Genomic DNA, 25,758 nt, shown 5'->3' with positions numbered 1-25,758 from the left:
TTCCCCCGTATGTATACATTAAGGCTCATTAGCATAACATGTATTGTAAGACCAGGGTGGGGAAAACATATTAGAGAATGGTATAGAGTGGGTATATCAATTAGATTGTATCCCTGATGATTCAGACCATAGCTAGCTTGGAGGGAAGGAAGTAGTCTTTCAAATTGGCGGCATTGTCACAATTTGGGGTTTTTTTCCTACTAGGGGAGATAGTCCTTTTCTATAGAAAAGTTTATAAAAGTTATTCAAGAACTCCATGCTAAGTTTATATTATTATGGGCCATTTATAACATGTGATCACCAACAAAAATAATGAAGATGGAAAGAGAGAGTCCTGAGGTTGTGACATCCACAATTAGCTGGTATTACCTGGTCAAAATTTCAGAAAAGGAGATTAAAAAGAAATATTTAGACAGGTAGAAGAAGAACTAGGATGGTCACAGAAACCTCTAGCTAAAAGAGTATTTAGGCAAAGACAGTAGTCAGCAATATCAAAGGCTGTAGAAATGTCATGAAGGATAAGGACTGAAGAAAGACCAAATTTGATTTGACAATTGTGAGATCACTGATAACTTGGAAGAGAGCATGACTAATTTGAGAGTTCAGTTGAATAATGCTCTCAGAAGATAGTCTATAGAAAGTTAAGAAATTGAGGCACATATTGCAGATGGCTTTTTCAAGGAATCTAGCTAGAAATGTTGAGAAAGATAAGGGACTATAGGATGAATAGAGCAAGTCAGAGTTTTTGAAGATTGGAGAGAAAGAGAGAAGTGGGCCTGTTTGTAGACAACAGGGAAATAGACAAGGAACGATTGATGAAAAGTGATAGTGGGGATGACAGAGGCCATAATGTTCTGAAGAATATGGGATGGAATGAGATCACTTGTGCCTTTAGAGGGGTATGCCTTGACAAGGCAAAAGCCATCTTTTCTTGGGAAATGGGTAAAAGAGGAGATAGATGTAGAAGTCATCTGAGTGAAGAGGAGAAGGTGGGAAGAGGAAACTTAATGAATGACCTCAATCTTTTCAATGAAATATTAAACAGAATTTTGAGCTTAGAGGATAGGAGAAAGAAAGTCATGGGAAGTTTAAGAAGGGATGACATTAAATGGTGTCTTAAGGCTTACAAATTGCTATCTACATTAAAGAGAAAGTATTTATTTTCTCCTCCTCTTTATTACCAACCATCCTACAAAGTAGGGAATACTGAAGGGGCAGACTGTTAAATTCTCAGTGCTAGAATTTACATCTCAAAACTTTGTAATTACTACAAATCAAAACTTGATTTACTTTTTCATTAATTGTCTACACTTAAGAAAGTGGTGGAGTATATATTTATAATGCAAATTAAATTTTAAAATGCTCTGTGCATTCTTTTTGTTTGCCTAGAATCTGGTTGTTAAACATTTACCAGAGGTGCCTCTTCCCACAAAAATAAGCAACTTTGGTCCATAAAGATTCCAGGTTCTTTGACTAATTAAGGTGAGAGTAAAAAATGGCTGGAGGGGAGAGATTATTAAAGGGTCTGGCCTGTCTCAACCAGGAAATCCAAATTTGTCCTTCCCAGTCTAAGAATCAAAGAAAGAAGTTTATTCCTTAATGTACATCACAAAAGAAAGAAACTCAAGTCATCACAAAATATTGAAACCCTCAGAGTAGCAAAATCATACATCAACAATTTCCAATAAAACAAAATCCTGATACCAGCAGAAATATATATACCCAGTTATGTCTAAAGGCTATCTTTTATCACATCTCAAATCAACTTTTCCAAAGAGAATCAATAGGCATTCTTGCCCTTATCAATCTCTGAAAATCTTAAAGTAAGACTAAAAAGTCTTTGTAAAGACAAAAAAATTCTAGTGAAGTGGCAAGGGCTGGAGGCTATTTTGCCAGACCCTCAGATCCACCTGGCAGACTAGTCCTGAAACCCAGAGGAGGACTTTGTGGAGTGCAGGATTTAGCCTAACTCTAGAGAGAACCTTATTTGAATTGGGGGTTCAATATGCTCTCATTTCCCTCACTCCCTCAAACCTTTTGAGATGATAGTTGAGATTTTTTGAATGATGGTAGTAGAAAATGAAGAGTCCCTCAGTTTCTCCACAGCCTATAGAATACTGTCACTAGGCCATTGAAATGTCATAGGTATGAAAATGTATTGATGATGATCAACAGAAAAGTCCTTCTCCAGCCTAGGATATTCTCAATGCTGCACACATATTTGTGACCAGAAGAAAGTTCCCTAGCTCTCCAAAGGCTGTATTATTCACACATGACAAAATGCTGATCCTGTTGGGGATCAAAGGAAATGACATTGCTTAGTTCAGACTTTCCATTAGTAGCTAGTTATTTTGACTCCACTGATAGATGAGGGACATCAAATAGATAAAGCAATGGAGAGATGGTACTTCATTCTTCACATCTTAAAAAGGTTAGTTCTCCATCATCTGTGTAATGCAAAGGAAACAGAAAATAGCAAACATCAGATAATCAATGTCACATAAACACATATACTTTTCTGAGAAAGGTTTACAGAGGAAAATCAAAATAGAAATGCCAATAACTCACATAGATCTAATCAAATTTGGCATTTTATGAGGGAGAAAAGAAGGAAGGAAGGAAGGAAGGAAGGAAGGAAGGAAGGAAGGAAGGAAGGAAGGAAGGAAGGAAGGAAGAAGGAAGGTCACACAGCAAGCTAATGGCAGTCAGGACTAGAATCTGAAACTTCCTCACTCCTAGTCATGTCCTTTCTCTTTTAAAGTGTTCTTTTCAAATTCCTATATCTGTAGACTATTTAGTAGGTATTTGGTGACAATATATTTACCAACTTTTTGGTCATCACAGAATAAACAGCTATATCATAATATGATTATCCCTTCCACATTGCAGATGTTAAGGCACAGTGCCCTTACAATCTGGGAAGTCTATGTAAAATTTTTTGGCCCTCCTTTGGTACCAGAGAAGACATCTGAATTATTATGGTATTAAAAAATAAAATATATTGATATTATACAATACCATACATATATGTGTGTGTGTGTATATATATATATATATATATATACATATATATATATGTATATATATATATATATATATATATATATATACCTTTTCCATGTCATCTGTGGCTACCATAAAATTCAAAAAAATTCTTGTTCAACTTCTTAGGCCAATTCACAGTCTATTGAAAACATGATGGGGAAAGTCATAATGTGGGAGGGATAACTGTCTTTGTAACAGACACAGCATCCTAGAACAAGTCAGGCTGTTTGCCCCACATGATGGATGGTCACCCCAGAACATCCTACCACAGATTTGTGTGTAATTTTATTCTTTATTTTCTTTGATTATTTCATGGAAGTTGTTACATTTATAACAGACATTCTTATTTTAGGTTTTTGCAAGGCAATGGGGTTAAGCGGTTTGCCCAAGGCCACACAGCTAGGTATAACAGACATTCTTAAACAGGAAAAAAAACCCTTGTCCAAAAATAGGAATCTTAGAACAGGATGCTTTCTAGAGGTGGGAAGGATGTCCAATCACTGACTTTCTCAAAACAAAATGAATTGATTTCTCTCAGCATGAATTGTTATCTGCTAGACACAGAGTTTGGGACAGCAACTTAGTTATAGGATTAGAAAAATATACTTGTGCATGGGTTTCAGCATCTGAGTGGGTTACAATGAGGCAATAATATAAGTCCAAGGAAAGAGATCAGCATCCCAAACAAATGAGCTCATTATGCCTAAAGAAGGGCATTCAAGGGCACAGTCCATGCAAAAACCCACTTCCACCACCTCACCACCTCGAGCAGTAAATCTTGAACATTCATCATATTCAAGTCCTTTCAAAGTCCTTCAGGTCTTTGAAAACCATGGTCAGAAGTGTCTGCAAAGGAACTAAGCTAACAAGCCATTTCCTAAGGAAATGTGTAACATCACCAGAATAAAATCTCCAGTAAATCAGAGTGGCCCAAATAACCAGAAACTTAAGTTAAACAATTTTCTTCTTTCTTCCATCCTTTAAAGATAGAGGAGAGATTTCTAAGCTTGGAGAAAGAAAGAAAGAAAGAAAGAAAGAAAGAAAGAAAGAAAGAAAGAAAGAAAGAAAGAAAGGAAGGAAGGAAGGAAGGAAGGAAGGAAGGAAGGAAGGAAGGAAGGAAGGAAGGAAGAAAGAAGAGAAAGAAAGAAGAGAAAGAAAGAAAGGGAAATTGAGAGTGGTAGAAGTGAAATAGATAAAGATAAACAGATTTGCATTTAAGAGCTCTACATTCAATAGTTTCAGCTTCTTCATCTATTAAATGAGGAAAACAATTATACTACCTACCTCCCACATGGATGTTACAAAATTAGCCAGTATCAAAGATTTAGTAAAAACAAAAATATCTGGGATATGGCCTGTTATGAATATGTACACTCAACCCAAACTCCTATACCTTTTCTACCTATTGCCCAGGCTAATTGAAGATGGGTGAAATGCTTGGGGAAGGGGAGGATCAGTGAGGGTTCATTCATCAGTGAAGAAATCACAAGGTTCCCTGACACAGGAGGGTAAGAAAAATCCGTAAATTTTAATTCTTAAGCTATTACAAAAATAACTAATTCACAGAGTTCTTTAAGGAGGCATCACAGTGAAGAAAAGGAGTTTCAATAGAGATAGCAAATCTAAGCAAAGAAGAAAAACAGCTACAAACAAGAACATCAAATGCAGTTAAGAAGAAGGAAATGGGGAAGGTAAAAGAAGAATAGCCACAAGATAGCGACTGGGCTAAAAGCAGCATGAATCAGCTGAGATCAGCATGGAGGAGAGGGGGAACAGAACTTTTATAAGGAGCCTAGCATACCTCCTATGCAGGGAGAAGTCAGGGGGACAGGTCCACCTAGACATGAAGAGTCAGATATATATCTTGTCACATTATGAGCTAGTTAGGGTGAAGGGGAAGAGGGAGGAAGCTAAAGTTGCTCCTATCATCTTTTCAGAAGATAATTTCAGAAGAGGTTTACACTTAACAACATGGAGGAAGTTAGCCACATAGAAGATGCCAGACAGGTCCAGATAATATTTTCTTAATATATCAGGAAAGGCCAAATAAATATTTCCCTAATATTTCTCCTTCAATATGGTGACCTCTATATTGAAGCTTTCTACCAGCTTCATTCAACAAAGACCAATTCAGTTTCATTAACAAAACTCATTTATTGAAGTTAAAGAATGGAATGAATGACACTTAGAGATTTTCATCCACAAGAAGTGAACTCCAAAACATTTAAGAGCTATCTAAAAAGAATTTCCAGTACACTCCAACAGCTCAAACTCAGGAAGGGTGAATTGTACTGATGATTAGGCAGGTAATGGAAAAGAGAAGAATCTGAACCTGGGGCTAAGCCAGTGAATACTTGGTCTCTGAATTTATTCAAGGTCAGTTTATAGGAGCAGGGAAATTAAGACTAGAAGTTGATACTGGGAAATCTCATCAGGGAAGTACCTTACCACAATCTGAATCTACAGTCTTCTCTAGTGGTCCTTAGTAAAAGACCAGCATCCCCCAAACCAAAACAGATGTGGACTTGCACACAAGGTTTAATGATGTTTGTATGTAAACAAGGCCAGTATGACTTGGGTTCAAGTCCTAATTCTGAGATCAACTGTCTTTGTAAATCATTTCATTATCAGCTCAGCAAGTGTGTTGATCTGCTTTAGTAGACAGAGGAAGTTTCCTCACTGGGAGTTACTAGCACCAATAAAGTAACAAGTCCAGAGCCCTCATCCCAAAAATGATTTAAAAACACTCTAAAAAGACAGTTTAGAAAGTTTGTTCAGAGGGATACTGCTGGTGTAACAGGATGTCCCAGCACTGGGTGTTACTGTACTATCGTGTGCTGTACCAAAAGACATCAACATCCACCAGATTTGTGCCTCCAAGTGTTTTTTAGCTGCCTGATGAGTATGTGTATATGTGTGTGTGCATGCATATGAGGTAAATAGCAATTGTTTATATTCTGACCAGAAACTCTGAGGGTCTGATTAATTCTTTTCTGAAGGCAAAATAGACCATCTTTTGCCTCAATTTTTATCTAGTTTTTAATTCTGAATTGCTGTTGCCTCAGACAAACTGAGATCTGGAAAAGACCTTAGCTTAAAAAGGCCAAGGATTTCCATCTGGACCCATCACCAGTCAACCCAACCTTGCCACTAGACTCTGATGACACTGAAGGAGAGAGAGAGGCTGGTGACTTTGCATAACCCTGCCTCATTATAATCTAATTCACTTGAAATCAAACCATCATCCTCCTGATGTCATTGGTCTTCTTTGGGAACAAAAGACAAACAACAACAATTCTTAAGGGAAGAAACTATTTTTATTTCACCCATCTCCCATAAGAAATACTTACTGTTTAATGTTTAAACACAGTACAATCTGATACCTGAAGACCAAGTACCCTGAGCTAGCTCCATGATCTAGACAGCATGGACTCCACCTATGATGGCAGAATTGGGGGTACCTTTGGATATCAGATCATCATAAACAGGAAGGGATCTTAAAAGCCATCTGGTATCTATTCTCTTTATTTTACAAAACTGAGCCCCAGAAAAACTAAAAGATTTGCCCAAGGTCTGCCCAGCGTGGCAGAATTGGACTCTGAGCAAGAGTCATCTGACTCCAAATTCAGTTCTCTCCACTCACCATACTGCCTGGCCTAGGGGTGATGTGTGCTAATTTCTCTCCTCAAATCTTAGGATTATATTTCAAAGATACCCTCCCTAACCCCACTACCCCCAACTCTTTATAACAGTCAATTTTAGTGCTTCTTTTAAAGCCAACACTAATGATTTACTTGCTTCCTTGGTTCCAAGAGAGGCCTAAGAGGTCTGTGTATGCCTTCATTAATTTTTATTTTGTGCTCTTTGCCCATATGCCCCACAAAATTAATAAGTGCCAACTATACTGTAAACTCTTCTGTACCATTAAGTAAGAATTCTACTGGTAGATAATTCATAAATCTCTTATAATACAATTGTGCTTAATGTGTAGTTTATGATTATTCGCCAATGGTTTTCACTGTTTTGCTTTATTATTAGTTCAGATTTCCCAAACACAACCAATCTAAAGTTCTTCCTTGTTTCTGTCCTGAGTCCATGTTGCCATGTGGTAAGTGTATTTCCTCCCCTTCTGACTTTAGGGGAGAAATAAACATCTATTTTCAAGTTCTTCTGTCAAGACTCCAATGTCTTTCACGATATGGCACCATTTTCCTTTTTCCAGTTCTTTTCCATATTATTCCCATACTTAGTAGACTACTCTTTATCCCTTCATTGTCACCCAATATTATAAGTTCTCTTGTCTTTGTTCAGCTTAAGCTATTCCCTATGTCTCTAACATGCTTTCTCTTCTCTGTTAAATTCCCATTCACCCTTTAGAGTTCAACTCCAATGCTACCTCTTCCAGGAAGTTCTTGCTGGTCAGTAATGACCTTTATCCTCAAAGTTCACATGTATTTTGAAATTCTCAGGTAATATCATATGTCATAGCAAATTTGTATAAAACCCTTTAAACCCTTGTCAGGTAGGGGCTACTAATATTGCCATTTTACTGATGAAGAAACTGAGACCCAAAGAGTTTAATTGGTTTACCCAATTCACACAGCTATTAAATATGAAGCAGGCTTCCAACTCAATTCTTCTTGACCCCAAATTCTGCTAAGCCACCTAGCTACCTCTGTATCATAACTAACTGTCTCTAAATCTTATCTTCCTTCTATAAATAAGAACGGAAAGTACGTCTTTTCTAAACTTTATCTCTCTACAAATACCCAGAACAATGCTCTATAAATAGTGAAATATAACATTTACTGTATCTATTGTTTGTTTCATTCTACCTCCCCAACCCCCACCTTCAAAGCTAAATCATCCAATATACTTTATTCCCTCCTCATAGATCCTAATGTTTCAGCCTATGATGATTTCTGTCAGTTCCTTTGAAAAGGCCTACTGAGAAGATTGTTCTTTTCTCTTTTGGCCCAAAATGAGAATTACCAAGTCTTGAAGTCACCTAAGGTTCCTGTGGGTCTATTCCCATTTTATATAATTGAACCCCACCCAACAAACCCTGGGTGACTCTTATACCCCAGAGTGGTTACAAACTCGTGGCTGAACATTCACCCAGTTTCAATGAGTTTGTGTTAAAGGGAAGGGGAGAAAATAGAAGGAGACAAAAGAGCCACTGTAAACTCAGGAGCACTGATAATGCCTGTGTGTGTGTGTACGTGTGTGTGTGTGTGTGTGTGTGTGTGTGTGTGTGTGTGTGTGTGTGTGTAGAGGAAAGGGAGAAGTAAGTTGGAGCAGAATCTACCAGCAAAAATAATATTGTTACCTAGAGAAAGCTGTTCTTGTCAAATCCCTGCTGGCTTCTTCTTCATCTTCATAGGTAAGAGAGTAACATGGCAAGGCTCTGTTTTCCTACCCAACCATTAATATTTTTCTTTGAAGCCTTGGAGTAGTAGGGGCACTTAGACTCAGGAAAGTCCAGATAGTTCACTGTTACTCTAAAAACCAGATTTCTCTGCAGGAATAAAGTCTTTTTAGCGGGGGGAATCAGTTCGGGGTTTGTAATAATGATTAAAACTGACAGAGAGGCTTGCTATTTTGCAGCAATCTGTAAAGGCACAGCCATCTACCATGGAAAACATCCCCAGAGATAAAAGAGTAAGATTAAATAATTTGAAGATAATTTCTTCCATGAAAAGAATAATGTTGCCATCAAAATGAAAACCCTTGTAATAAAACCAAATTACACTGAGACCTTGGGAGCACTCTGCCTCACTCCTGCCTCTCCATGAAGGCATTTCTGTAAAAATAAAGTGGCAACAGCTAAGCAAGGGTTTAGGCAGAGGAGATGATCCCTGAATGCTAATAAAACAAAACCCCACCCAAGGGCCCGTCAGGATCAGCTGGAGCATCCCAGTCATTTGGGTGTCTAGGGGTCCTTCCATCTTCAGCTCCAGATGGCAATACTGCACAGGGGGTGGCTATTAAAAGACAAGAGCTGAATCCCCCAGAGAATCACTTCCCTAAGAGCTTTTGAATAAGAACTGGAAGGGATCTTGGAAGTCTGGTCTAACCTCATCATTTGAGGAAATTAAGGACAAAAGAGGTCACAGATCATAGTATCATAGAATCAAAGATTCAGAATTTCAAGGGAGCTCAGAGGTCATCCTAGCAAGATAGTACAGGTTAAATATATCAGAGATTTGGGTTGAATTAACATCCTCTGACTTCAAATCCATCTTCATCTGCTATACCAGGGATATTTGTTGTTTCTTGCTGGTCAGAGAATCTATAGGCTGAGCCCAGAAAGCAGTTGTGGTCCACAGAAAAGAAGAGGAGGCAGAGAGGAAACTGCTGATAGAAAAGAATAGGGACATTGAGGAGTATAGATATGACCTGTGCATGTTCAGCAGCTAATAAAACCAAAACATTTCTATAACTCTTTATAGTTACAAAGCTCCTGGAGAAGAAGGACAATGAATGAAACAAATATTCTTTTCACCCACCCATTCTATAGATAGGGAAACTGAACCTCAGCAAGGATTAAGTAAGCACTGGATTTAGAATCAGAGGATCTGCTTGCATATCTTAACTCTGCCTCATGTAACCTGTGTAATAACCTGTGTACCCCAGACCCCAGAACCTCAATTTCATTCCATTATAAAATTAGGGAGCTGTATTAGATGATCCCTAATGTAACTTCCTCTCTAAATTCTATGAGCCTGTGATAACACATCATGACTTAAGAACTCAGGTGCTTTGATCCCAGAGCCATTGTTCTTTCCATTACACTACAATTCCTTTTATCTGGCTATTGATTTGGTGAAAATAAAGGGTCTCATTCCTCTCAGACCTTCCATTTAAGGAGGGCTTCCAGGGTGGGCATCTCATCATTTCCTATCAGACTGTACTCCTAGATTCCATCATGCCCTTGCACTTGGGTACCCTCCCCAGGTCCCTTTTCAGCCTTCTTTTTCATGAGTAGTCCAACCTCTTTAGATTATGAACTTGAGGAGTTCTTTAGACTTTCTTTGTATTGCAGCACCTGCTTCACAGATGCTAAATAAGTATTTCCATACATTCCTAAGTGGTTGGGGAAGGGGATACGGAGGAGGAAGAGTATGGAGAATCCACATACATGTGAATTCAGGAATGAATGATCAAAATTAGGAACAGAATAAAATGCAGGACTAAATGGAAATTTTAGGATAAAGTCCATTCAATTCAACAAATATTTATTATGTCATTAGGTACTGGGTATTCATAGTTAAAATCAAAATGGTCTTTGCTCACAAGGAGATTTCATTTTTTCAGATAAATCCAGTCATAATTTATCTGCTAATAGTATTTCTGTACATTATTTATTACCTTAAAGAACAATATCAATGTTAGTTATCATTGTCAGTATTATTTACCTTCACAACAACATTATGAGGTAGGTATACAAGTATTATTATCCACATTTCTCAAGTAAGAAAAGTGAAGATCAGAGAGTTTCAGTGACTTGCCTTTGGTAACTGGAACTCTGTTTAACATTCCCAAATCCCTCAGCCTTGATCTACTTGTGTCATAGAAAGGATGTATCCAAGAATATTTTGTTTTCTACCATCTAGAGGAGTCAAACTCACTGCTGACAAAGAACCAGGTTAAAATGTAAGTGGGAACTCTTTTTTTTCTAGGTTTTGCTTTTTTTTTTTTGCAAGGCAAATGGGGTTAAGTGGCTTGCCCAAGGCTACACAGCTAGGTAATTATTAAGTGTCTGAGCCTGGATTTGAACCCAGGTACTCCTGACTCCAAGGCCAGTGCTTTATCCACTACGCCACCTAGCTGCCCCTGGGAACTCTTTAACCAAAAAAAAAAAAAAAAAATACATAGTAGAACAAAGAAGATGCTAATATGTGGTTTTCTAATTCAGTATTCAGGTCCAAATGGGGTCCTTATGGGTGGTTCAGTAGCTCAGTTAGTAGATGAGTTTGACCCGACTACATTAGGCCATACTGATTCTGCTGGTCACAAGATAGGAAAATAGGGATAGATAAGTATGAAACCAGTCCTATGGAGAACTAAAAGAATTGATCAGATAGAGAGAATCAGAGGAGAAGCCTGCTCTACCATTAATAGACTATGTGGGGGATAGCTAGGTGGTAAAGTGGATAGAGCACTGGCCCTGGAGTCAGAAGGACCTGAGTTCAAATGTAGTCTCAGACATTTAATAATTACCTAGCTGTGTGACCTTGGACAAATCACTTGACCTCATTGCTTTGCAAAAACCAAATATATATATATATAGACTATCTGACCTTAAACAATTCCATTTTCTTAACTTTAATTTCTTCATCAATAAAATGGAGAAATCAAACTAGCTTGAGAGATCTTTTGGCTCTGATAATTTGGGATTCTAGGAAAAAAATATGAGAAAATATGAGTATAATCCCAAGAAGAGCCAGAGAAAAAGATATCTAATATATCTTTAGATACATATTCTCTGGTAATTGCCAATGTGAGAGTAGGGAACTTTTCTTGAGTTGAAGTTTAAGCTTGGAGGGAGCAGATAGTATTAGACTAAAGAATTTATATCCCATTTCACATATTGTAAAAGAAGGAAAGTATCTAGGCAGCAAGTACCCTGAGGTCTGAAGATGCCCAAAAAGGAGGACAGGTAATTGTACTGAACTGAATTAATGGGTTGAAAGGAGCACAAAGGGTCAAAAACAATTCTCCAGAGAATCTAAAGGATGTAAAACCCTTTATTAATGAGCAGATTATGGCCAGGATTACTAGACACAGCAAATCTGTTGACTGAAGGTTGATAATCTAAAACTAAAATGATTTGTAAAAATATGTCTTGCAGGAACAAAACAAAGAACAAAGCTTTTAACAATTAGGAAAGGATGAAAGGCTAGCAAAAAAAAAAAAAATGTGCTTGATCCAGAAAGGCAGGGCTTGGCAAATATGAGCATATGCAGATGTGGGAATAATATAGAGGATGCTGATGGATCAGCTGACTAGCAAATTAACCAAAATTCTGTCCCTTTGAAAAATGGAGAGAAAAGGAAAGCCCAACTCAATATTGGTGGTTTCCAGAGGCAGGAGGCCTGGAGGTACATCCAAAGTCATGGTCAATAAAGAGAATGGTACAGTGTAGTTAGGAAAGAGGAATCTCCCCACTTCTCTACATTTAATTCAGCAAGCATTTATTAGATACATGATATTGCCAAGAATTGTGATATGCAGAGGATTAGACAAAAATCTAGGTTGTCAAGGAAGTAGACTCTAATCTTGTCTATGAAGGCTCCTGAATGGTGGAGCCTGGTGAAGAATAAGTCAGAGCAGATCCCCACCCCCCCACTTTATGTTTCACAAGTAGACCAAGGTTGAGGGATTTGGGAATGTTAAAGAGAGTTCCAGTTTCTCAAGAACACCCCCCTCCACCCCCTGTCAGTGTGCAGGCTGCAGAAATATGACTCAAAAAATTCATGTTTGGTTTGAGTATTAATAATAATAGTGCTTTTTTAGACTGGATTCTCAAAATAACTCTAGGCAAAAAATTCTATTATTATTTTCATTTTTATAAAGGAATAAATTGGGAGTTGTTACAGTGGATAGAGCACTAGTCTTGGATTCAGGAGGACCTGAGTGCAAATTTGACCTCATTAGCTGTGTGACCCTAGGCAAGTCCTTTGATCCTAATTGCCTAAAAGAAAAGGAAGAATAAATTGAGGTTGTTCTTAACAACTTCAGACTTAGTGTTATACTTACTATGTCAATCTTGCCATTTATCACAGTCTAATCTTATAATTAGACTATGTGCTCTGTGAGAGCAAAGATCAGTCATTCTTGTGACTGGCCACCTATGGCCCAGTGCTGTATTGTACTGTAATGATAATAAGAGCTCCTAAGGAAGGAAGAGCCTCTCATCTAGGAGACCTTCAAAGGAGTCTCTGCCCTCCCCAAATCTGCAGCTGAGATCTCTGGGACTTGCAGTGAGGGAAGGGAGGGGATTTCTTCTTCCCTTGGAAGCAAAGGCATATGGCAGGTAGGATATGTGCTCAGCAAAGTTAGACTGAGACTGGATCTCCCCATGTCCAGCAGTATTACATATTCCATAGAATATAATGAACATGTGTTATATTATATTGGATTACTTTATTATATAAAGGGAGGCAGTATTATAGAAAGCCAGGTTAGGAGACAAGAAGACCTGAGTTCAAATCCTGCCTATGACACACATTTAGCCCCTCAGTGACCTAAATTAATGAGAGTGAGAGTTGCCAGTGACCATGGATGGATAGAGCATCAATATATAGAATCTCCCCCCATCCTCCTAATCACTACCTCCTTTTTAAAATGATCTTAGAATTTTAAGAAACCCATGGGAGATGCTTGACCATACCCAGAGAAAGACCAGAATTCATGTAGAAGTATATACTAAGACAAAAATAACAATCCTAACAGAGTTCAGAAACAAGATAAATAATATATAAATATGAATAAAAAAACTTGAGGATTTATGGACATGACCACTTGGATCAAGCCTCATAGGATCTATTGTTTTGATGTGGGAGAGCTTTAAATACAACTATGGGGAAACTGAGGGCATATATTTGAAGAATTGGAAGGCAAAGATTACCTTTCTTTCTGTTTATAGTCTCAGTACTTAGCACAGAACAAATAAATGCAGTTTTGTATTTTTCATAGATTGATCTACAAATATTTATTAAGTAGTTACTGAGTGTAGAAAATTGTGCTAGGAGCTAAGGAATACATAAAATTGAGTTAAGATATGGTCCTTGGTTTTATGGAGGTTTCTTGCATAAGTAACTATGCAAATCATTTGACAAGTGAATTAGAGGGTAGTAAACCTAACCAGGGTAACTAGTAAAAGATTTCTAGAGAATTGAGATCCTAAGTTTTCAACTTAAAGGGAATTTAGAGATCATCTAGTCAAACTCTCTCATAATATAGGTGACAGACTTAGTGAAATTAAATTATTTCCCCAAGGCCTCACAGTGAGAGATAAGTGCTGCTATTATTTTTCCCATTTTTACAGATAAGGAAACTGAGGTAAATGATAAATGACTTGCCCAGGAAAACACAGCTAATAAATGTCAGAAGTTAGATTTGAACTCAGGTCTGCCTGACTCTAGGCCCAGTACTCTATCCACCAGTTGCCTCTTGGTACCAAGCTGAGCTTCCCTTGGCCAGTTCCAGTGACCCTTAGGGCTCCCGGCTGAGACTCTTTGCTTGAATAAATGGATTTCTTGGTCCCTGTGTCCTTCCTCCCACCTGTGGCCCAGTGCTGTACTGTACTTTAATGATAATAACAGCTCCTGAGGAAGGAAGAGACTCTCACATAGGAGGTCTTCAAAGGAGTCTCTGCCCTCTCCAAATCTGCAGCTGAGATCTCTGGGACTTGCAGTGAGGGAAGGGAGGAGATTTCTTCTTCCCTTGGAAGCAAAGGTAACTGTTCACATATGGCAGGTAGGATATGTGCTCAGCAAAGTTAGACTGAGACTGGATCTCAAGGCCCCAGTTGCGTCTTTTGGTTTATTTGTCTGAATGTAGAACACTACAAAATGATCCTGAGGTGGATTCTTTTCTAGTCTGAGAGGCAATCATATGCATTAGAGAGTTCAGGAGTTATTAGGCTCATTTGCCAGCTGCTCTTCAGGAGAAAGATACTCCCTGAAACTGCCAGGATGACCTTTGGAGGAGATGACCAATGCCTGGAGCCCTGGCCTAGCTCACCAAACGACACAGACTTTGAAGGAATTGTTCAGACAGTGCCATCAGGGTGAAGGTGAAATGACTAGTAAACAGTCCCACTGAGTGTCCTGGGTCTTAATATTAAGTACCAACCTCTCAGGGGAGTCTATTAGGAGCTATAGATTATTGCATTCTGCTTTAAGTCTTGTCAGTATATGCTTATGAGTCTTTTGTTTTTGCATATTTCTTCTAAGAGAAAGAAATAAAGAGTTGCCTATATCAGGTCTGAAGTCAGGAAGACCTGAGTTTAAAACCAATCTCAGATACTTATTAGCTAACTGTGTAACCTTGGGCAAATCACTTAACCTCTATCTGCTCATCTTTCTTCATCTATAAAATGAAAATATTAATAGTACCTTCCTCTCTGAGTTGTTATGAGGACCAAATGAGATATCATGCCTGGCAAGTAGTAGCCATTATATAAATGCTAGCTGCTGCTGTTGCTACTATTAATACTACTACTACTACTACTACTACTACTACTACTACTACTACTACTGTTACTACTATTATTATTAGCTATAGTAGCTTTACATTGTATACTGAGTAGCTTTCTACTTCTTTTTGGGGGAGACCTTAAGTATGATCCTATGATCCTAAGACTTAAATGATTTTCTCCCAAGGTTTGAGGACAAGTGTTATCCCTTTCTTTTGAAATCAGGTTCCTCTGGGATTCTATGCATCCCCCAGGAGCTCACCCCCCTATCCCAGGGATAAATCAAGTCTGAGGAGATCCCACCCTTGGAGGATCTGTTATGATACTGTCATTGCCAGGGGCATTGCTATATGGTCATTTGGTCTCCCATCCTACATCCAGTCTACACTAGCCATATTATCCCTCTTGTTCCTAATGGCCACTCCCGAAGTGTTGTTTGTTTTCCAACAGGTCTGGAAGGCTTCTAGCAGAGCAGAAGCACCAGTTAATTATTAGCTCTGAAATGCCTCAGTTTTGCCCTGGGCAAGGACTCCTCCAGTCCTGGCTGGATCACTGACAGCTGACATAGCCACATTCCTCATCCCTAAACAAGAGACTCTGAGCACCCTCTAGTGCTAAAAGTGTTTAAGAACTTCAATATTACACAAACCTGGAAATTTTTCCAGAATCCCATTTGAACCAGCAAATGAAGGGAAAAGCAATAATTATTTGGGTTTGTGTAGTTCCTTCCTCCTATTAAGAAATCAAATTTTTTTTTCAAATAAAATATTAGATTCCCTGGAAATTGTGGAGAGACAGGAATGATCATTGTCTCCTTTTTGAAAATGGAGAGGTAGGGCAGAGCCAAGAGGGTTCTAACTAAATTTTCTAGAGACAGAACCCACAGAAAGATCCAGTGAGGTAATTCTCCAGCCCAAGGTAAACCTGGAAAATAGTGGGAAGGCATTGTTCCACGGGGTTGGAGGGGGTGGCAGTGCAGCTAGGATTATGGAGCAGAAAGGAAGGAGTTCCAGCCCTCTGGGAATATCCTGTGGGCCACCTGGATCCCTGAGAGTGCCCTGGCAGCAGAAGCTGTTTCCTGACCTGCCAGCCCAGGGAACACCAAACATAACTTGGAAGATCAGCAGGGAAACCTCTGCCAGTGCAAGCACAAAGCCCAGGTCGGCATTGCCCTCCTCAGTGCAATCCCAGCCCTCAGTGCAGCCCAGATTCCAGGAAACAGAAGCAGGTCCACAGAGCCACCCAGCGGAGAGCTGTCCAGCCCCTGCTCCCAGAGCACTCAGCCCATGGAAGGTAATGGGGGGGGGGGGGGACTGCCAAGGTCTCTCCTCTGTCCCTGGGACAGGACTGGTGCTTTGTCCATATTCAGATCCAAGTCACAGTCTGGGAACCCTCATTGCCATAGAGCAGGGACCCTTCTCACAGCTTCAGGGCAGAGGGGCATGCTTATGGTCGTCCACAGACCAGAGCTCAGGCAGCTCAGAAGACAGAGCTTCTCATAGACCTTGAAGGAACTGAGGTCCTTGCAGGAGGTGTCCTAATAATACTCAAAAGCTCAGGAAGCACCCCAAAACCAAGGCATAGGCTGGGGAAACAAGTAAAAAGAAAAAAAGGAACCTGACCATAGACAATTACTTTGGTCCCATGGGAGATCAAAACAAACACTTAAAAGATGACAAAGTCCAAGCTTCTGTATCTAAAGACTCCAAGAAAAATAGGAGTTGGACTCAGGCTATAACAGTGCTCAAAAAAGATTTTGAAAATCAAGTAAGGGAGGTTGAGGAAAAATTGGGGAAAGAAATGAGAGAGATACAGGAAAAACATGAAAACCAAGTCAGCAGCTTAGTCAAGGAGATCCAAAAAAATTCTGAAGAAAACAATATATTAAAAACTAGTTTGGGTCAAATGGAAAAACCAGTCCAAAATAAGGAGAAAAATACCTTAAAAAGCAGAAGTGGCCAGATGGAAAAGGAGATAAGAAAGTTCTCTGAAGAAAACAACTCCTTCAAATTTAGAATGGAGCTAAAGGAAGCTTGTGACTTTGTGAGGAATCAAGGTACAATAAAATAATACCAAAAGAATGAAAAACCTAGAAGAAAACATGAAATATTTCACTGAAAAAAAAAATAACTAACCTGGAGAACAGATCCAGAAGAGACAATTTAAAAGTTATTGGGCTACCTGAAAGTCATGATCAGGCAAAGAGCCTTGATTTCATTTTTAAAGAATTTGTACAGGAAAATTGCCTTGATATTCTAGAAGCAGAGGGCAAACTAGAAATTGAGAGAATCCACCAATCTCCTCCTGAAAGAGATCCCAAAATAAACAACCCCCAGGAATATTATAGTCAAGGTCCAGAACTTCCAAGTCAAAAAGAAAATATTACAAGCAGCCAGAAGGACACAATTCAAATATTGTGGTGCGGTAGTCACAATCACACAGGATCTGGCAGCATCTACATTAAAGGCTCATAGGGCTTGGAATATGATATTCCGGAAGGCAAAAGAGCTTAGAATGCAACTGAGAATCAACTACCCAGAAAAACTGAATGTCCTCTTCCAGGTGAAAAGGACTTTCAATGAAACAGGGTAATTTCAAATGTTCCTGTTGAAACAACCAGAGCTGAACAGAAAGTTTGTTCTTCAAGTACAGGACTCAGGTGAAGCATAGAGAGGGTGGACAAGAAGGGTAAATTATGGGAGATTTAATGATGATGAACTGTGTGTATTCCTGCATGGGAAGATGGTACTAATAATATTCATATTAGCCTTCTCATTTATTAGAGCAGTTAGAAGCATATGTAGACATGGCACAGAAGGGAGTTGAATTTGAAGGGATAATATATTGTAAAAATGGAGTCAATGGGCAATAAGGGAATGTACTGGGAGAAAGGGAAAGGAGAGGTAGAATGGGTCGAATTATTTCATGTAAAAGAGGCAAGAAATAGCTTTTGCAATGGTATGGAAGGGGGAAGGTGAGGGAGAAATGGAAATGACTCAGAAAGGAAACACACACACACACACACACACACACACACATATATACTAAATAGGGTATAGAAATCTAGAGGGAAAAGGAGAGAAAGGGGATGGGGGAGGGGAGGGGGGTTCGTGGGAGAGAATAATGAGATATAACACATTTTCTTTTTTTTTTTTTTTACTTTTTACAAGGTGGTGGGATTGGTTGGCCTGTCCAGGATCACAGGACCAGGTGGTTGCTGGGTCTCTGGGGTGGGATGTAGGCTTGGGGCCTCCTGGCCCCAGGACTGTTGTTCTATATGCTGCGCCATTCAGTCCCATAGCACAGATTTGAAGAGGGACAGAGTGAAAGGAGAGAGAAAATATAATAAATGGTAGTGGGGAAGAATGGATAGAGGGAATTGCAATCAACAACAGCAACTGTGGAAAAATATGAAAGTAACTTCTCTGATGGACTTATGATAAAGAATGTGATCCACCACAGAGACAGAGCTGATGGTATATCAGAACAGACAAACACATTTCCCCCCCTCTTTCTTTCACTTTATTTCTCGTGAGGTTTTTTTTTTTATTTGGGGGGGATTATGTTTACTCCTTCAACAAGACTATTTTAGTAATGTGCAAATAAATAAAAATATAAATTAAAAAAGAAAAAGAAAAAAAAAAGAAAATGGAGAGTTAGGTACTAGGACTCTTTCTCCTGACTCTTGGCAATGACAGGTGCTCAATTAAACACCATTGCCTGCTTTACCCCAGTCCTTTTTAATTCAGGTAAAGGCAGCTGCTAGAAATTAAGGCTAGGATGCATTATGCCTAGAAAGCACCATTTCAATCAGAGTTATTAGACATCACTACAAGATAATAAAAGGGGAAGAGCATCAAAATGAGCACAAAATGTGGACTCAAGCTCCAACCCTGTCATTTATGAAGCCCAGGGCCAATCATATTTCAGGATATTAGTGATAAAAGTGTTAGATGGCCTTCCCTGAGAGCTGGAAAGCCTCAATAGCAGGAAGGCCCAGAAAGGACCATTCAGATGAACAAGAAGGAGCAAAGCACTGGTTTCCTATTCAGACTGTGCACATAAAACCTCCCGTGCCCCAATTATCTTCCCTCCCACTCACGGTACATACAAAGTCTATATTGAGATCCCAATGTGTGTAGAGAACTGCTCTAAGGAGTGGGCAAGGAACAGAGTTCAGATAAGCTACAATACCAGTCCCCAGTTTGGGGTGGAATGGACAGAGTGCCAGTCCTGGAGTCAGGAAGATTCATCTTTGTGATTTTAAATGTGGCTTCAGACATTTATCCCTGTGTGACCCTGAGAAAATCACTTAGCCCTGCCTACTTCAATTTCCTCAATGGTAAAATGAGTTGGAGAAGGAAGTGGAAAATCAATCCAGTAACTTTGCCAAGAAAATCCCAAATAGGGTCACACAGAATTGGCTATGACTGAAAATGACTGAACTGGCCTGTCCTCATAGAACTCACAATCTAGAGATAGAAAAAAGACATAAATTTAGATAAGACAATACACAACATTATATAATAAATTTAGAGTGCTATATCAAGTCTGAGGGTGGAGGGAGGGCCCAGAAAGAAGGAAGACTTCCCCAAGAAGATAGTATGTAAATTAAGTTTTAAAGCAGTGGTGTCGAGCTCAAATATAAATTAATGCTATAAATTCATACCTAAGACCCCCTGCTGGCTACATAATATTGTATTTTTATTGTTAAATATTTCCCAATTACATTTTCCTCTGGTTTGGGAATGTGATAGGTAGCATGTAGGCTGCCTGTTTGATACTTTTGTTTTGAAGAATAAGTAGAAATCCAAGGGGCAAGAGGACTCAAGCCAACATTCATACTTCATATGTGCCAGACACTGTTAAACATTAGGGATAAAAGAAAGACAAAAGACAAGGAGTTCAGCGGCTAATGGAAGGAACAACATATACACCACTATGCTCAAACAAGATATATCCAAGAGAAACTGGAGATCATCTCCGAGCCAAAGCACCAGCCTAAAGGAAGTTGGTGGGAGGCGTCTTGGAGAAGTTAGAACTTTAGCTAAGACTTAAAAGAAGCCAGGAGGCAGAGAAGAGGAGTGAGAGAATTTCAGACATGGTAGAGAGCCAGCAAAAATGTCCATCATGTGGAAGGGGAGTAAGGTATTAGAAGACTGGAAAGGCAGGAGGGCTGTCACCACATTATAGTTCGGGGAATTGTTGTATAACTCAAGGGGAGGGAGAATAGACTTCTCTAGTGTCTTCCCCACCCACACTCTTCTTCAAAGAAGACTTTAGTTCCTGACAGAAAGGGAAGAATGGAATCAGAAGCATGGCCAGTCTATTTTTTTCAGAAAGGGAGTTTTATTAGCCCCAGGGATGTGGTTTTCAATTTCTGGTTGCTATTTTATTAGTTGGGGAGAAGGGGTAGAAGCAGGACTCAAATGTTTAAATCCAAGGCTTGACTCCCTTCTCATCAAATATCAGGTCCTCAGTGAACACAGTTCATTATGTTGACTCAGTTATCCATTGTTCCCAGCCCTGCTAATTGTCTTAAAGTTACCTATGAAAGCTGTCCTCAGCTTGACACCACTGATTTTCAGTGTTACTTTGATGATATTATAATAAAATTCTTTTAATTCTCTTTGTCCTGAGTTTTGTTCCATTAATCACATGAAACTCTAAATGAAGAATTTTCCTTTCAACAATGGTAGAAAGCCAAGAAATCTTTTTTTCCAAGTCAATAGTAAAAAAGAAATCAGAAAAAGTATGCAATGGAATAAATACCAAACACTGAAGTACAAGGGATCTTACCCATTGGGAATTCAGTTTAGCCAAGAAAGAGAGTTCTAGATCTCATCCAGGGGAAACCCCTCAAAATTATGCCAGCTCATGTTGACTTCTTCCCACTATTTCTTCCTTCAGTAAGGGGGGTTAGCATGTTCCATCTTCTCTCAGTGAGTACCCTAAATAACAGAATAGTGAATAGAGCACCAGACCTAGAATTAGGAGCAGCTAAGTTCAAATTCTGCCTCAGACACTTAATAATTAATTATCCATGTGACCTTGGGCAAGTCACTTAACCCCATAGTCTTGAAAAATAAAGCAAAAACAAAAAAAATGAATGCCAAGCCAAATGAGACTCATTTGATTGCTGTATACTCTGAATAGGCATGCTCTTTTGAAGTATGCATGCATTATATCCTGCATGTAGTCAAGCATATCATCTTTGTTGTTTTGAAGCATTGGTTTTTGTTTATAATATAGTTTCAGGTTTTGAACTTGCCTCCCCGATCTTTGCAGGGGACTAGATTCATTTCAGTTCTACAAACATGCACTAAATCTCTGCTTTGTTCTGCATCAGGTATTGAGGAAGATAGTCTAATTGGAGGTTAAGACCCAATCATAAATAATAAGTAGAGGGAAATTATAACACTGTGAATAGTTCAATAGACCCAGAAAGATATGACTTTGTCTTACAAGCTTTATCAACAATGGACAACCTCTTAAATCTCAATTTTTTTAATCTGTAAAACAGCTAGATTAAACATATCTATAGTACCTACCTTATGTGGTTATAGTGAGAATCAAATTAATTACTCTTTTGACTGGTTGTATAACTTGAACAGACCACATCTCTGGTGAGACTGAGAGAGTCTCTTTCTTTATGTCTTACTCTTTCGTACTAGGTCCAGTGGGTGAAGATTCCAATTCACCCACAGCACAGATGCCATGTGGACAGTCAACAAACATTATAAAGTGCCTAAGGGTCTGAGTTTTCTTATAAGAGAAATGATTATTAAATAACCAATTACTGGAGAAATCCAAAGTTTGTTTTTTCATTTTTAAGGAGTTTTGTGCCCTTGTCCAAAACTTTACCCCATCTAGGTCATCATAATAGGTTAGAATTCTTGCCATACACAACCCATTATGTTCTACTCAGACTTTGGTGGGAGATGGATTCTTTGTATTGCCTGCCCAAGGGTGGTCTGGGAGTAAATGATAGGATCAAAGTCCCTTATTAGAATGAGTTCACCTTTCATTATAATATTCATTCTCATTAATTGTTGCCCAATAAGAGTTAATTAACCCTCAGGAATACCTCTTCCAAGGAGATATATATATATATATATATATATATATATATATACATATATATATGTATATACACTTATATATATGTGTATATACACTTATATATATGTGTATACACACTTATATATATGTGTATATACATATATATATATATATATTTAGTGATTCCCATGAAGAGTCTTTGGCATTAGAGATGGCCACTACTTTTTTATTAATTATCTACCAGCATGATTGATAAAATGATTAATTACTCAAAAACTATGTCACTTGAACTTTTTTTTTTTAGGTTTTTGCAAGGCAAATGGGGGTTAAGTGGCTTGCCCAAGGCCACACAGCTAGGTAATTATTAAGTGTCTGAGACCAGATTTGAACCCAGGTACTCCTGACCCCAAGGCCAGTGCTTTATCCACTATGCCACCTAGCCGCCCCAACTTGAACTTTTTATATATCACATTTATTTGTAAAATGAGGGAACTGGACTATATACAATCTGATACTTTGAAGCCTAATGAATAAGTATCATAATATAATGATCAGAAAGTTAAGTGGGTCATATAGCAATATCTGAACTATTCAGGCTGAAAAGCTAGAAGCCAAGTGAACCTGGCTGAAATTTATTGAGATTTATATAGCTAGCATTGTGGGAAAATGCCTAGAGAGAGGCCTCAGATCCAAATTCAAGTTCTGTCTCAGATACATACTTGGCTATGGACCCTGGATAAGTCATAGAACCTCTGGATGCTCTGGACAGCTTCATAAGATTTATAAATTAAATCAATATAAGTATAAAATATAAATTGCAGAGAAGTACCAACCTGAATTGATAGAATTTTCTTACTGTAAAACTCCCTTTATCAGTTGAATTGTAGATCTAGCCCTATCCCTTCCCTCATATTTATTAGGCACAAAAATTTTTTACATACCTTGTCTCCTTGGAGTCTGACAACAATTCTGTGAAGGTAAGAAGTTCAGATATTGCTATTCTTGATTAACATATGGGGAAGACTTAGAAGAGTGAAGAGATTGGCCCATTATCTCTAGGGGGTAGCAGAGATGAGACTTGAAGGTAAGCCACCTTCCAAATCTATTACTCTGTCCTTTAGACTATAGCTAGCTAGAAACATCTTGAAACCAAAGGGCCTAGCTGAACAAGGACTTATTTACCTGCTTTCAAATTTCAAATTGAGAAGAGAACTCTGAAATTAGAAGGAGTATGATTGAAGAGATATATAATGAAATAAATGCAGAGATACAGTAAAAGACTCATGGACTTGTCAGAAGTGTCGGAAGCAGGAAAAGGAATGAATACAAAAAGACATTGGAGGGCCTGGTCTTGTTCCCTCTATGGAAGGTTCTTCAGAACCTGATTTTCTTGGAGAAGAAAGAAGAAATATGAGATAGCACCTTAGTGTCCTATCCTGGAGAATCACAAGATGAAATTTCAAATCTCAGTTCTGACTCATTTACTTGCTCTGCAAGTTTGAACAAGTTATTTCTATTGCTCTGAATGTCAGTTTACTGATCTGCAAAATAGCGGTGATATTTCAGACTGAGGCAAAGAAAGCAATTTTTAAAATTTAAATGTTACAGAAATGAAAATTAATTCTATTTATAATGATACAGGGTCAATCATAAAATAAAAGAGTAAAGGGACATTAGAAGTGTCATACTGAATGGGACCCAAAGTCCATTCAACTGAAGATTTCTGTGGTCAAAAAAATATTCCATTTCTTTCCCCAGTGACAGAACTAAAAGAGGCCAGAGCAATTAGAGAAAGTTGTTTAGAGTGCTGGTTAATGTAGAACTTTGCTTAAAGTCAGAGGACCTTCATTTAAATCCCAGATCCCCTATTTCCTACTTCACATGTCTATTTTCCCCATTTGGCTCTGGTGACTTCCTTTGTAAAATGAAGGTAATGAATTAGAATGATCCCTCAGATGCCTTCCAACTCTAGATTCTAGGATTCTTTTAAATGAGTAAGAAAGCCTCAAATCTTAAAGTATCTCTGACAGTTTTTTTAATTAAATTCTTTCAATGAACAAAAAAATCTACCTTCTCTCCCTCCCACTCACTACCCATTTAAAAACTAAACAAAATCTTTTAACAAATATGCATAGTCAAGCAAAACAAATTCCTATATTAACTATGTGGACATATGTAGATATATATATAGAGAGAGATAAATAGATATCTCAATGTACTCCTTAGATGGGCATGTAGGTAGATCTCTGCTTCCAAATTCAGCATTCTCTCACCATAAAGTTACAGTCTCCCACTCCAATCCTTTAACTCATTTCACTAATGATGTAGCTGAAACCTAATGAGCAAAAAGGGGGGGGGGACTCAAAAGTACAAAAATATTTGCAATAGCTCTTTTTGTGGTAATAAAAAAAACTGGAAACTACTCATCAACCTGAGAAGATTTGTATTAATTGTTTCAAAGTGAAGTAAAGAGAACAGAGGATAATTTATGTCATAATAATAATATTGTGGAAGCCCTAGGTGGCACAGTGGATAGAACACTGGCCCTGGAGTCAGAAGTACCTGAGTTCAAATCTGGCCTCAGACACTTAATAATTACCTAGCTGTGTGGCCTTGGGCAAGTCACTTAACTCCCATTGCCTTGCCAAAAAAATAACAATATTGTAAAGACAAACAATTTTGAAAGACTTAAGAACTTGATGGACACAAAGGACAACTCACAATTCCAGAGGACCAGTACCATATCTCCTGGCTCTTCAACCTGTGTTCTTCCCACTACCATAGCTGGCCCTTCATCTCTTGAGGGAAGTAGGTCCTCTAATACTATCTCCAAGCAAAGCATCGAACCGGGATCCACCCCTCCTGTTGGACAAGAGTATTAGGCTGCATTCAGGATTCTAGACATTTCAGCCAACTCCATGAAATCAGTTATGGCACTAACTATAGTTATATACAGTAAAGGGGTTTATTAATGAACATCAGGGTCCCTACATCAATAGCAAAATAGCCACACATTAATAGCTCTATGCTAGGGATAGTTCTGGAAAGATAAGAGAAAGAATATAAAAGCAGGACAATTGTTTGATTTGTCACCCTCACACAGCAGTAACTAGTTATAGCTAGTATTTTTAGCCCTGTGTCAAATAGTAATTGTGATAATAGATATCCTTGTTTTATCTTTAATTTTATAGGAAAAGTCTCATGTTTATTCCATTATAGATAATTCTAGCTTTTGGTTTTAGACACAAATTATTTATCAAACTTTGGAAAGATCCATTTAATCTTGTCTTCCAGTGTTTTTAAGTGTGGGTGTCATACCTTATCATAAGCTTTTTAGCATCTAATCATGATTTTTAGTATTCTTATTTTTAATAGTCTACTATGTTGATAGTTTTCCTAATACTGAATCAAATATTCCTAGTACAAATCCCATTTGGTTATGGTAT

General features: G+C 38.3%; 1 protein-coding gene across 4 annotated transcripts in view; it reads right to left on the bottom strand.

The window, feature by feature from the left end:
- SPOCK1 (SPARC (osteonectin), cwcv and kazal like domains proteoglycan 1) overlaps positions 1-25,758 on the bottom strand; it is a 1,031,033-nt gene that overhangs the window by 996,260 nt on the left and 9,015 nt on the right. For 3 of the 4 annotated variants that reach the window (XM_074213490.1, XM_074213491.1, XM_074213492.1), the window contains exon 2: positions 25,034-25,174. The exons of the other annotated variant lie outside the window; for it this stretch is intronic. The gene's annotated coding sequence lies outside the window, so the exon portion shown is untranslated. The remainder of the gene's footprint in view (positions 1-25,033; positions 25,175-25,758) is intronic. 4 annotated transcript variants of the gene reach the window in all.

The sequence above is a fragment of the Macrotis lagotis genome, chromosome 1 (genome assembly GCF_037893015.1).
Source record: "Macrotis lagotis isolate mMagLag1 chromosome 1, bilby.v1.9.chrom.fasta, whole genome shotgun sequence".
Taxonomy (NCBI): Eukaryota; Metazoa; Chordata; class Mammalia; order Peramelemorphia; family Peramelidae; genus Macrotis; species Macrotis lagotis.
This window is presented reverse-complemented; position numbering and strand designations above follow the sequence as displayed.